The sequence below is a fragment of the Anser anser genome (genome assembly GCF_964211835.1).
Source record: "Anser anser genome assembly, chromosome: 3".
NCBI lineage: Eukaryota > Metazoa > Chordata > Aves > Anseriformes > Anatidae > Anser > Anser anser.
In genome coordinates this window covers 75095800-75108667 of record NC_139722.1, presented here as the reverse complement: position 1 = coordinate 75108667, position 12868 = coordinate 75095800, and the positions used below count along the sequence as shown (strand labels likewise).

Here is a 12868-nt window from a genome sequence, read left to right as displayed (position 1 = left end):
CCTTTGGGAAGAATCACAGTCATTGAGATGGGAAGGCACTTCTGGAAATCCTCTAGTTTGTGGTCTACTTCTTCCAACCCCACCAGCTCAGAGCAGGGTTAACTATAGCAGATTGCTCAGGGCTGTGTCCAGTCAGGTTTTAAATATATCTGAGGATGGACATCTGCAGTTTCTTTCCACAAAGTGTTCTAGTATTTGATTACCCTTGCAGTGTAAAATAATTTTTTTCTTAGGTTTAAGCAGAATTTTCCTGATATAAAATGTACAAAAAGCTTGCAGTACAGTGGTGCACATCTGTAGTCCCAACTGCTTGGAAGGCTGAGCCTGCTGGATTGCTTGAGCTTGAGTTCTGGGCTGCAGTGTGCTATGCTGAGCGTGTGTCTGAGCTAAGGCCAGCATCAATACGGTGAGCCCCAGGGAGCCAGGGCACACCAGGTTGCCTAAGGAGGGGTGGGGTGGGCTGGGCTCTCCTTGTGAAAACGTCTGTCCTCCTGAACAATACCTACATTCACTGAGGCTCTGCTTCAAGGACGTGGTCAAGCATTGCTCATCGGTGGGAAGTAGAGAGTAATTTCTTTCCTCTGCACTTACACACGGGCTTTGCTTTTTTGTTTTTTCTTCCCTCTCCCCCTTTCCATTTTTCCTTTAGTTAAATTATTTAATTAATAATATTTTTCCCTTAATTATTTTTCCTTAATTAAATTGTCCTTATCTCAACCTGTGAGTTGTTTCTTTCCTTTTCTTCTTCCCCTCCTCTTCTGAGGAGGAGGAGTGAGAGAGCAGTTTGAGTGTTTGTTTTTGTTTTGTTTTGCAGGGGGGAGGGGGAGGTTCTGTATGGAGCCAGGAGTTGAGCTTGATGATCCTTGTGGATCCCTTCCAACTCAGGATATTCTATGAAGTCCCCAGAATTCCTTGGGTTTGCAATAGGACTTACGTTTCATTGTCACTCTGTAAAAGCATTTATTTATCTTGGGCGTTGAAGAAAATGTATCCTGATCTCCATTGAAATGTACACTGATCCATAAGAAAGGACATAAAGACCCACTGTAGAATATAGTGCTCTGGGAAATTTATCTCATATCAGTATGTATATCATAAACCTTCATACTCACTGAAGTTCCATAGTAGCATTTGCCATGCCATCAGACTTGTATCCACTCCAGGTCCATGCAACTTGCTTGTAAGTTACTGTGAATTCTGACAAACAGAATGTCCTCAGGGCTATTCCCTGAGGCCATCTGGCATGAAACAGCTTACATCCATGCTATTAAATTCTCTTATTCTTCCAAAACAGGTGACTGCATGCAAACTGCCTTCTGGGAGCAGTTCTCAGCCTGTGTGGACTCCCACATCATGACTGGGAATTGTTTGGGAATGTGGTTACAGGCTCATGTCAAAAGCATGAAAGAGATGCCTCTAAAAATTTAATAAGGTAAACAGGTTCCACAGCCTGAAAATGTTTTCTTGTACTACTCAATTTACTACTATCAGTGTAATTATGGTTCTTCTTATATGGTGCTATAAAAAAAATTAGACTCTGAGATAAGGGCTACTATCTGAGTGAAGAACACACCTCAGTATCTGTGGTCTTATTAGCAAGAACAGACATATACTTGTGTTAGGCTTTTCTGGATTATTGAGAAGAGGACTGGTACATGCTTCACATAATTTATCTTATATAGCGGGGCTTTGTTTCTGCCACTGATCACTATCATTAATACTTCATTGCTCCTGATACAGAAGTACAAAATAACATGGTAATGGCTCTCAACTTCCTTCAGTTTGGAGAATCTGCATGCTCTTAGGGACAAAGCTTTACCCCTGCAAAGAACCGTTTCACTTGCAGTGTGAAGTTCAATCAGTTCTTGTTTGATATGTCATATCATCTGGGTGCTGGGCAAGATACCAATGTAGATGGGCTTTCTGCATCCTCACTTGCTCGTAAGACTGGCATTTTAGAGAAACTGTTCTCTCCTAATGCCCCTTAGCTCTTCACTGATATTCCAGTATACAGGTCTGATATCATAGAGTCATTAAGACTGGAAAAGACCTCCAAGATAATCTGATCCAACCATCCCCCTACCACCAATGTCACCCACTAAACCATGTTCCTAAGCACCACATCCAACCTTTCCTTAAACACTTCCAGGGATAGTGACTCCACCACCTCCCTGCAGAATCTGTTCCAATGCCTGACTACTCTTCCTGAGAAGAAATTTCTCCATTAAGAGATACCCATTAATCTCATGAGACTCTTTCCATTTGGATCAAGCAGCAGTCAGTTGGATGTTCTGAGATATCATAAATATGCTTCAATGAGAGAAATACTGAATGTATTCACGCTTCTTCCATACTCTTCTCCCCCCAAATCTTCCCCATTGATTTTTTTCGGTCCCCTCCGTTCAATTTAGTTTGCTGTTTTTTTGGGGGTGGGAGTATGTGGTAGATGATATTTTGATTGAAAAATGAAGTATTCTAAGTAAAGCTGAACTAAGGCAGTAGAAAAATGAAATTTAAAGAAAAAATAAATGCTATGGGGGTTAGTATCTAAGTACTATCAGTTATAAAAGGGAGGAATGAGTGATCTAACATAATCTGCAGAAAAATAAATTAAATTTCATTTATCTACCTTAGGCTGGATAGGAAGGTCATCTGCTTCTTAAAAGATTTTTATATATATTTTGTGTGTCCCTATTACTGCTCAGTTGGGGAGCAAGGAGTTAACTTAAACATGCAAGTTGTAAAGTCCTATTAAAGCTCTGTCTGCAGAATTAATAAAGTGTAATGCTGTTAAATCTGTAGTTTACTGTGAAAAGTGCCACTTCTACATACTAAACTCTAAATCCAGATTAGAAGCTGCTCATGAATAGTGAACAAATCCTGCTAGAATCATCCTGCTCTGTTTTACTTGTCTGGAATTAAGTGAGTGAATTCATATCAAAATCTTGGGTAACTTCTGTTTCTGGGAATTAAGGCTATCTTGTACAATGCTAAAGTGTCGTGCTTTCATTTTTGCAATATTTGTTCAGCATATAGCATACAATGTTTTGGTAGTATGCCTCTATTAGTCTACTGTGATCTCCACTGTATTGCTCTCAGGGCATGTTTATGGTTCTGTGTGTAGCAGTAGACAGTTTCATGAGTGTTCTTGTGTAAGCCGAGTTTCTTGTCAAAAATGCATCAGTATAAGGTGGTGGTTGCATTTTCTTATTTTTCCCTTTTTGGATTATAATAACAGTGATGATATTACTCCTGCTAATGTTATTACTTAATCATGTATATCTGGCTGCACTTGCCTACTCTTTACTTGTTTCCAACTACTATGTTTTGTCTGGAGCTGGCAACCCTCTTTGAGCTGCTTTTAAGTTATTGAGCTAACTCAACATAATGTAGCAGCAATAACAAGCTCTATGGTAATTCAGAAAGTGATAGGCTCTCTGTCCACATCTTCTCTGTCTAGTTTGTTTTTTGTCCCTCCTCCTTGCTATGAGCGTTATTCATTGGTTGAACTATCCATGTGAGAAAGTTTAGATTGGTTGTTGTTGGATACAGACATGGAAGAACTGGATTCAGGCTCTTGACGCTGTTGCAACATTCTTGGTATGGCCTTGAGTCTCTCCGTTGACTCTGTTTTTCCGGATGTTTAAAAAACAAAAATAGTACTCTTTGATACTTGGCATATAAAAACTAGTGTATCTCACTTTCAGTTGTGTAATTCTTTAAAACCCTGTTGCTCTTTATAAGCAAAATTTATTTAGGATGAGGGGAGGTTAATAGTCTCTTCTTTAGGTAGAGCCATGCAGAGATGCACTTCCGCACTTCCCCTCCCTCAGGAGGACATACAAGAGAGTGCTTATATGTGGATCACTGAAAGGCTGCTGTGCCTCAGTCAGTCATAGAGCCACATGCAAAGAATTGAGTGCACACCAGGCACCCTTGACAAAGACGAGCACTTTTTGTACTTTTTCTGCTTCTCTCTAGTATGCTGCTGAACTCATCTTCATCTCTCACTTGAGTTAGCTGGTGCTCTTTTCATTTTTCCCTGCTGCCTCCCAAAGTCTTTCACACTCTCTGTTTAACAGTGTATTTTTAACCAGTTCAAGGGTGTTGCTCATGCTCCAGACATAGTATTCTATCTAGAATGATCTTTGAAACAACTGAGGGGAACAACACTTTGATTTATTATTTACAAGAAGTGTGTGTTTGTAAGTGTGCTGATGAAATGCCTTTTTAAAGGATACAAAAGTATTAAATTCCATACCGAGGACTCCCTTTGCTAAGTACAAATGCACCCACATTTCAGAAAGTATGCTTTCATATTGTTTCAATAATTACATGCGCAAAAAAACTTTTAAACAAATTTCTATGGGGAAAGAGAGGTGAGTAGGTCCAGATAGATGTGCGCTAAATGAAGCAACTCTCCTAAATGGTTTTTGGGTACCAAGGTGACACTTGCCTGCATTCTACTTAATTTCTTATTCTAAAGCCATATGATAAATTATAATTATGGTAGCTGAGAGTATTGGAAATGCTGTGTGCATTGCTAAACACAATGTGCAAAAATAATACACACACACCAAATTAAAGTACACCTCTGAGCCACATGAAATGCTTTGTTTAGCTGTGGTGTTCCTCTCTCTTGAAGCCCGTGTAGGGAAACAGAGGCATAATAGTTATTCAAAAAATACTTAAGTAATGCTTAAGCTCAAGTAATTGGACATAGGCTTAAAATGATGAGATGAGGCAAAGCACGTGATGGAGTGGGGGAAGAATTTATTTCTCCTTCATTTGACTCAGGCATGTCTGCTGGCCCCAGTTTGGTGTGATGCTACCCCCCAGTTCTGTCCACTCCATCCCTTTCCTTCTGATAATCTGAAATGATTCGGCCTGCTGGGTTCAGGTAAAAGGGCACTCTCAACTTTCTGTCTCTTTGTTTTGCAACTTAGTGAGACAATCCACTTTTTGTGGCTGACATTGGAAAAATGCAGCAGTAAAATGTTAAAGCTTGATTGTGAGGCTTTCTTTCCCTGTTAACTATTTGCAGCAGAGTTACAGTTAAAATGCCTAGCACCATGAACAATTAAAACCGTGCTGTATTTGAGCCACAAATCCTAACTGTGAAATTGTCCATGACGGGTTGCACTGGGCATGCTTCTAGTTCAGTAGTAACTAGTTACGCATACTTTATTTGTCTTTCTTTACAGTGACTGGTGTGGGATTTTCTGAAAGTCAGAGATGCTGATGTGCAGTGGCTCACTTTACTCTCATAATCCACATCATCCTCTAATAAGATAGCTTCACACCTAATGAGAACCCCCCACTACAAGTCTCATTAACCCTCTCTCTGCCTCAGGTGCTTATTAGCATTCTCCTCCTGCTTGTTTGCTTGTCGAAATATAGAGGTGTGAGGAAAGGCAGTGCAAGAGAATGGAAGATGGTGTAGAAATGCTGTAGTGAGCTCTTTTGGAAAGATCTTGAGTGGGGGGAAAGAATAACAGATGTCGTATCTCATTGCATCTTTCAAAACAGAGGAGTTGTCAGAGCCCTTATTTAATTTAAAAGGGAGAAAATTACCTGAGCTACAGAAATGTGCTGCTGACACAAGCTGCCTTAAAAATAGACTAGCACAGGATGGATTAATGAAAATAATTTTATTCTTGGACAATTTACAGTACAGCCACCTGAAAAATAAAACTAGGCAAGGGAGAGCATGGGTGGGACAGGAGGGTGGAAAGGGAAAATAAATAAAGTGTGGCTGAAGAAAGGAACAATGATCTCAAACATAACGTCCCCATGGTGAGGGGTGAACATGGGGGCCATGGGGCAGAACCAAAAGCTCTTGATCCTTGGGAAAGGCCTGGATATCAGTATCCCTTGATTAGGTGCATATCAGTATCTGCCAGGCTTGTAGCCTTACATATGGTGTCTTTACCAAGATATTGTGGAGTGATGATGGATCATCCAGGGCCTCATTCGTGTTGTCTGGCTCTACTAAAATGTGAGTTGAGATGCTAAGTGATACTACAAATGTGTAAGCACTGGAATTTGATATGCTACAGAATGTTTCATCTGGTTTATCTGGCTACCAAAAGCATTATCCATTGTTTGCTATATACATCTCTTTGGTCTTCTACTAAGGGCTTTCTGCATTAGCCAGATGAGTATTCCATATTGTTTGCCAGAAAATCAAGGTGGGGCTCTGCCAGATCTGCGTGGGACAAATATTTGAATTAAGAAGATGAAAAAAAAAAAATCCCTGTGGGAATAAAGCTGAAAACAAACAAACAAAAATGTTTATTGCATTGGACTATATAATGTCTAGCCTTCCTGTTTAATATTAGTCTTTCCTGACCTGCTTCCCCCATTACTGAATCCCCCCCTTACTGAAATCTATATTTCTTTGTAGTATTGATATAGTGGTTGGGGTGTATGTCATAGCTTGTCTGGCCTGTAAGGAGGCAGAATAGTCCTGTGTCAAGACTCCTGAACAGTGAATCTTAAGGAAGTGTTTCTTTTCCCAGATGTGGTGAAGATGTATGGCATGTATAGTTGGTTTGCTCAGAATTGCTATAATACTACTAAACAATAATTCTTTGAAAGTAAATAGTAGCTGCATACTATAGTGCTAATAGGAGGGGGATGACAAGCACAGATTCCTAGTATAGTAGTACTTTTAAAATCTTTTCTTAGCTTTTAAGCTATCCTAAACTATTGCACAAGTTTTTCCTGATCAGAATCTATCTTTTTTTTTGGATTATATCTTTCATTTATTTATACAAATTTTTTTATGCTCATCACCATTAATTAAATAGCAACTATCTGTAGCCAGGAATCAATTTATCCAGTAGCAATTTATCCTGACTAAAGCGGGAAAAAAAAATTAGGAATGGAAGTTGTATTTTTAAGCACCAGATGATTTAGTTTCAGAGGTCTTGATCAAATTAAATGGAGGATCAAATTAAGTGCCAACTGGTGACTAAATTACATTGAAGACACTGTACTTGCTGCAACTAGTTTTCCCAATGCAAATGCTTATGAAGTGAAAATGGGTAGTTATTCACAGCTGTAGCAGCTGTGTCCCATATTTTAACCTCTTTCTTTCGTCTGTCTCTCAGTCACTTTAGAGGAAATATTGCTTCTCCAGGAGACGTATTCAAACTGTTTTCCCCAGTGCAACTGTTCAGTTTCCATCCAAGAAATGCCATACAAGTAACACAGTCTGTGCGACTCCTTACTACGAGGCAGTAACTTAAAAAAAACAAGCACATCAGAACTGCTTGTGATTAGGGGCATGAGCTATACAACTGGTGTAATACAAAACATGAATTCATGAATGAGCTCAGCAGAAGTGTTGTATGGTTCTTCCTATGAAATACTGCAAGTATCTCTTGTTCAAGTTCTTAGTACACATGGTTTTAAAGAAATGCAATTTATTTTTTGGTCAAATAGCTCAACATTCTTCATTCCAAAAATGGAATTGAGTTAACTACTGTATGGAGTGCTGTGCTTTTGCAGAGAGAGGGAATAAACAGGAAGAATGCCATGTGGTTTTGTAATGTGAGAAATATTAAAACTAAATCTGCAAATAGAGTATAAAACACTTTAGTATTAACATTAATATGTTTTTAAATGTTTTTTTTCTGTTCTCATCACACATGGGGCATCAGTTAGTAGGATGAAGTCTGATCAATTAATACTGACAGACATTTTGAATGAATCACTTTTGTCAACTCCAGTTGATGTTCTGTGAACCCTGACCATGGAAAATGAACACAGTCCACTCTGAATTCTATTCTTTTGGGGAGTTGCAAGTAGCACCTCTCTGTGGGTCTAGTGGTATATTTTATTTCCAAAAATGTGAGGATTGTAAGATCTCCTTTCTAGTCTCCTATGCCTTATTTGTCTATGCAAACAACTATTTCTATTAATCCTGTGCATCAGATTGGCCAATGGTTTCTGTCTCCAAAAGTATTCTATGCACTTTGATCTACTGGTTACTTGGGGAAGAACATAAGGTTTGTAAAATGGCTGGGTCATGGAAAGTCCTTTGCAGTGCTGGTGTGCAGCTTCCTTTTACCTGTCTCTTAGAAAGCCAGAGATAACGCAGTAGTTAGAATAGAGCATATCACTTCTGCACAGCGACTTTGAGTGATCCAGACATGCGTATGACCAGAGCACAACATATGCTAGTCTGAGATCAACCTAGAAGTTTGCCTATGATATCAGAGTTCAGTGGCAAGTGGATTCTCTCTGGTGGCCATGTGGGAAATGAGATTTGGGTGTGTAATGTGGTCAGAGTCCACACAAGGAATTCACCCAGTGACTGTGCAATTTTCTACCCTGTTGCCTACTCTTCCTTGACTGGCCTGACAGGTGTACAGTGCTATTGTAACAAGCAACCAGCACACCTGAGGTTGTCTGCATTTAATCAAAGGGGTTTTGAATAGGAGCCACTGTTTCCTTATGATACAATGAGTGTGCTGTTTGGACACTACACACAGTATTTAACAAGTGCTCTGGAGAAAATGGCTATTAGGGTAAATAGAGAACAAGGCTGTAACACTGTGGATTTGCAGCTGATGGTGTATTGATTTAAGGAAAAGAATGTTGAATTTATTGCAAGAGATGACAACATAAACGCGGGATGGAAGATGAATGTTAGCAAAACTAATGGGATGTGTAATGACTTAGGAAAGAAAAAGGCAAGAAGAGAGAGGTGATAATCTTTCGGGTACAGGGTAACTTGGTTATGTTCTCCCTCAGCTTACAGTGATAGTTAATCATAGTTTTGGATGTTCTTGGGCTATTTATGACCACTCTTATAGTAAGTGGTCATGAAAACTGTAAAATATAAAAGGGGTACCATCAAAATATGATGGTATGTTTGCTGTTACATCTTCCTGGATTTTAGATTCTTTGTTCCAGGTATTAAGCGAATGTGTACTGGACTTACTTAATGGAAAACCTGTTCTTTATTAAATTGTTCATAAGTATTGCTTTATCTCCATGGTCTAACCTATAAAGTGTAGTGGTGATTACTATAGTGTATTACAGAGGCTTACTTTTATCAAGAGACAGCAACAAGGGATTAACACCTTTCACCTGTGCACAGCTGCTGTTTTGTAGCTTTCAGAGGTCTAGGTATTACATGACTGAAAGGTTTTGGTTGTTTTCCTAGACAGACAGATCAGATGCTTATGGGTTTCCATCTTCCTCACCCTAGTTGTCTGACTGCAGCCATTAAAGAACAGGGAAAATTTTGTTCATGTGCGTCACCATTCCTTTGCCAATCATGGTCACTGTCTCCAGGCACCTGGGATAGCCAGAGGGTTAAATCGTAGTAAAGACACTTTTTCCCTAATTTCTTAGATTTTTGGCATTGCTTCTGAATTGCTGGCAATAGATAGCCTATGGTTTTTCAAATTGCCCATTCTCAGCAGACATCCTGATTTAAGATAGCCAGCTGTTCATCATTACTCAGGGCCCTCATTAAAGCCCAAATCTGCTGGACTCATCATTACAGTCAAGTTATGGAGTGCTATGTAAATCAGAGTAAAAGACAATAATTTTGTTAAAAACCTTAGATTTTAATCTTTTTTTTAACAACTTATAATATACTGTAGGTGGATGTTTTATGATGTGTTAGGATTTGTATAAAGTGAGCAATGTCATGATTTTAGTTAATGTTAGTATCAACTCTTGGTTTACAGTCAGTATCTTTGATATAATTATTCAATTACAGTGACTTGAGAGAGACTAGCAAAATGTCTGTGTGTTACACTGCCTATATTATTGCTGATTATAGGTGATTTCATTTTTTCAGCAGTAAATCTTAACTGGATAATATCACTGTGTTTGTGCATACATCAGGGAAGTGCTGCCTATAATGCTGGTCAGAACATCTAGCTTTAGCACTATTTGTCATGCAGTTATTAAAAGAACAACCCATCTTGCTAAGACTGCAGTAGTGGGGCAGGTACTTAGCCACATGTTAGTGCTCCAGTGAGATCAGAGTATTTTAGTAAATGCTGGGCTGCACAGAGCAGTGGGTATGAAACAGTATCACTCCTGTAAAACAGCAAAGCGACAAAACAGGATGGTACAAATGGAAAAGGATGCTGCTAGATGAAATTTGGCCTGAATCTGCTGTTTAGGTTTTGCAAAGTGTTACTAAAACTTGTATTGGAAAAACTTATTTGAGTAGCATTTTGCATTAAAACAAACTCAACATTTTTTATTTCATGTTTCCAATCTAAGCTCTACAAGTATAGCATTTTGCTGATGTTCCTAAATGGCATTTTATCAAAGATGCAGGTTAACATTTTTTGTTCCCACTGTGTAAACAGTCAATAGGAAAAGGAATAGCAATAGGAACAATGTAATATTATTTTTTTTCTTTGAATGTGTAATTAAACTAGTGGTTCAATTATCTTTGTTGTTCCCTAAATACAACACTTACTTTAGTCTGAACATAACCAGACAAAGCTTCAAGATGCTGTGGATCTTATTATTTCTTTGTCTGCTGAATTGAAATGCCTTCTTTTTATCAAATTTCTATTCTGTATATATGTTGGTATACACTTGAAACACACTTTAGTCTTCTCTCTGACAGCTAAACAGAATACACTCCTTTTTATTGTTTATTATAAAGCAAGCTTTCCCGGCCTCTAGTCATTCTTTACACTATTTTTTTAAACCCTCTCCTATTTTTTTCCCATTTCTTTTTTGCTAAATTAATGCTGGAGCTAGACTCCTCTATTGCACTTATCACACCGGCACGTAAGACTTGACTCTTTCCTCTGTTTTTCAGTGTTTGTTGGCTTTACATGGCTTCTTTCCTGCGAGTTTTGTGGGAACACTTTCTGGGATACCTAGATCTGTTGAACAGCAGCAAAGGGCATTGGGTGACCGACCTGGGAATAGAGGTGGTGTGTGGTAATGCCCAATACCTGGCCCGGAAGTCTAAATTCTTAGAAGATGCATAATTTTTGGAGAGAGGAGGAGGGAGGCGTTTGAAAGCTTCCTGGATGATTCAGGTGGGGCTGAGGGCTGCGGTCCATGCTCTTGTTTTGGGATATATAATCTGTGAATTTATTGCTAGTAATCTGGGGTACTTCTTTCCTCCCCCTGAACTGTCAGTTATACATCTTTTAGATATAGCTTAGGTCACAGAACACATCTCCAAAAGGACTGCTGCTTAACCGTGGCTCCACGCTTACTTAAAAAAGCATTTTAATATCTGTTGCTTTGGGAAGTTCAAGTCTGTATAATGCATGCCATGCTGATTGTGTATAATTGTAATTTTTTAATTAAGGTTAAATCTAATACTATAAAGAAATCTATTACATTAACAAGTTTAACATCCTGTCAGCAGAAGTCCATTTGAAAGTAAGGTTTAGTTTTCATAAGCCCCCATTCATTGCCTTTGATTACATTGCACTCCTTTTATGCCTAACTGTGCCATAAATTAGCCTTTCCATTATTTTGTTGAGATTGGTGCCAGGTCTTCTGATTGCTGATGTGAAACCAGTCAGCCCTTTCACCTTTGTAAAGTATTTCCCCATCGCTAGTTTATCTTTTTTGTTCTGCTGAACTTTTTTAGGATTCCAGGAGCTACAGAAAATCTACTTTAATGGTTCAACCAGCTCGCTTTGTGTGATTGCAGCTGTTTTGTTCTTACGGGGCTTTTTGTTTTTGCTTTCCCGAGGACCTTATTTTTTAAACGTTAAATTGGCTTTACAATCCAATAGTAACTCAAGGTGATGTAGAAGTATTGTGTTATCTTTAGAGAATGTAAATACGTTCCATACATTTTCCTTCATGAAATTCAGGAGAGAAATATTTAACACCTCTGCCCATTTTTTATATTATCATACATAATTTGCTAGGAATACGTATGTACTAATACTAGAATCTATTTGTGTTCTTATTGTACCTAGAAACATTTGAGTGCTAGTCAAAATTTACTTTCACTTTTGTTTCCTTTATCGAATTTCTGTTCTTAATAGCTTTTGATTCAAATTCACTGTTATAATGCTGTCATCTGTGTGTGTTGGAGGATTTTTTTTCTTCTCTGGAAAAAGAAAAAAAAAAGACTGAGTCCATAGAACTTTCTTTCATAACAGATGGATTGTAGCTTTTGGGGATATCTCCTAGTTGTTTTAAATGGTTCTTAACTGTTCTAACTTATCTATAGTTTGCATATTTCCCTTCTCTAAGCTGACTAGACTCTGATGTTTTTCAGCTTATCAAATGGATATGTTTACAACTATTACGTTTAGATAAGTAGTTTGACTTTTACGCGTGTATGCAACAAGATAATGACATCTGACTGTCTGTATTTAATCCATGGCTAATTTTTTTTGTTTTGGGAGTGCTTCATCCGTCCAAGTGATGGCTCGCAATCCTGTGTTGGGTGCAGGATATTTGTGCATCAATTTTTTCATGCAAAGCAACTAGAAAGTACAGAATATTTTAGTACTGATGTTCTGAGACCTCTTGTATTTGGGGTTAATCTTAATGATTCAGCTTGCTTTTCTCTTTGCAACAGATAATTAGGCCACAGGAGAAGGTTGTGCTATACTCCAGTGTGCAGTGGTGGTTTGTAGTAGATACCACCTAATATCTTAGACTGTGAATATTAATCTGTAGAAATTTAGGAGCTTCTGCTTTAGAGGTGCAATGGATGTGGAGAGAAGCAGTGTTACCCATTTTCTTCACCCAGTTGATTGGTACTTATTACCTTTGAATAAAGACTTTTTAAATTCAGTGAATTAAAATTGGAATGTTTTCTAATGTACCTACTCTGGGTCTATGTCCAGGAAGAATTCTATTTCCTGTAAATGGGTCCTTCACTCATAGCTGCAAT

General features: G+C 38.4%; 1 long non-coding RNA gene across 2 annotated transcripts in view; it reads left to right on the top strand.

Moving 5' to 3' along the window:
* LOC310896472 overlaps nt 1-12868 on the top strand; it is a 360334-nt gene that overhangs the window by 164926 nt on the left and 182540 nt on the right. The window contains exon 11 of one of the 2 annotated variants that reach the window (XR_014581512.1): nt 1295-1432. The exons of the other annotated variant lie outside the window; for it this stretch is intronic. This is a non-coding gene — a long non-coding RNA (uncharacterized lncRNA). The remainder of the gene's footprint in view (nt 1-1294; nt 1433-12868) is intronic. 2 annotated transcript variants of the gene reach the window in all.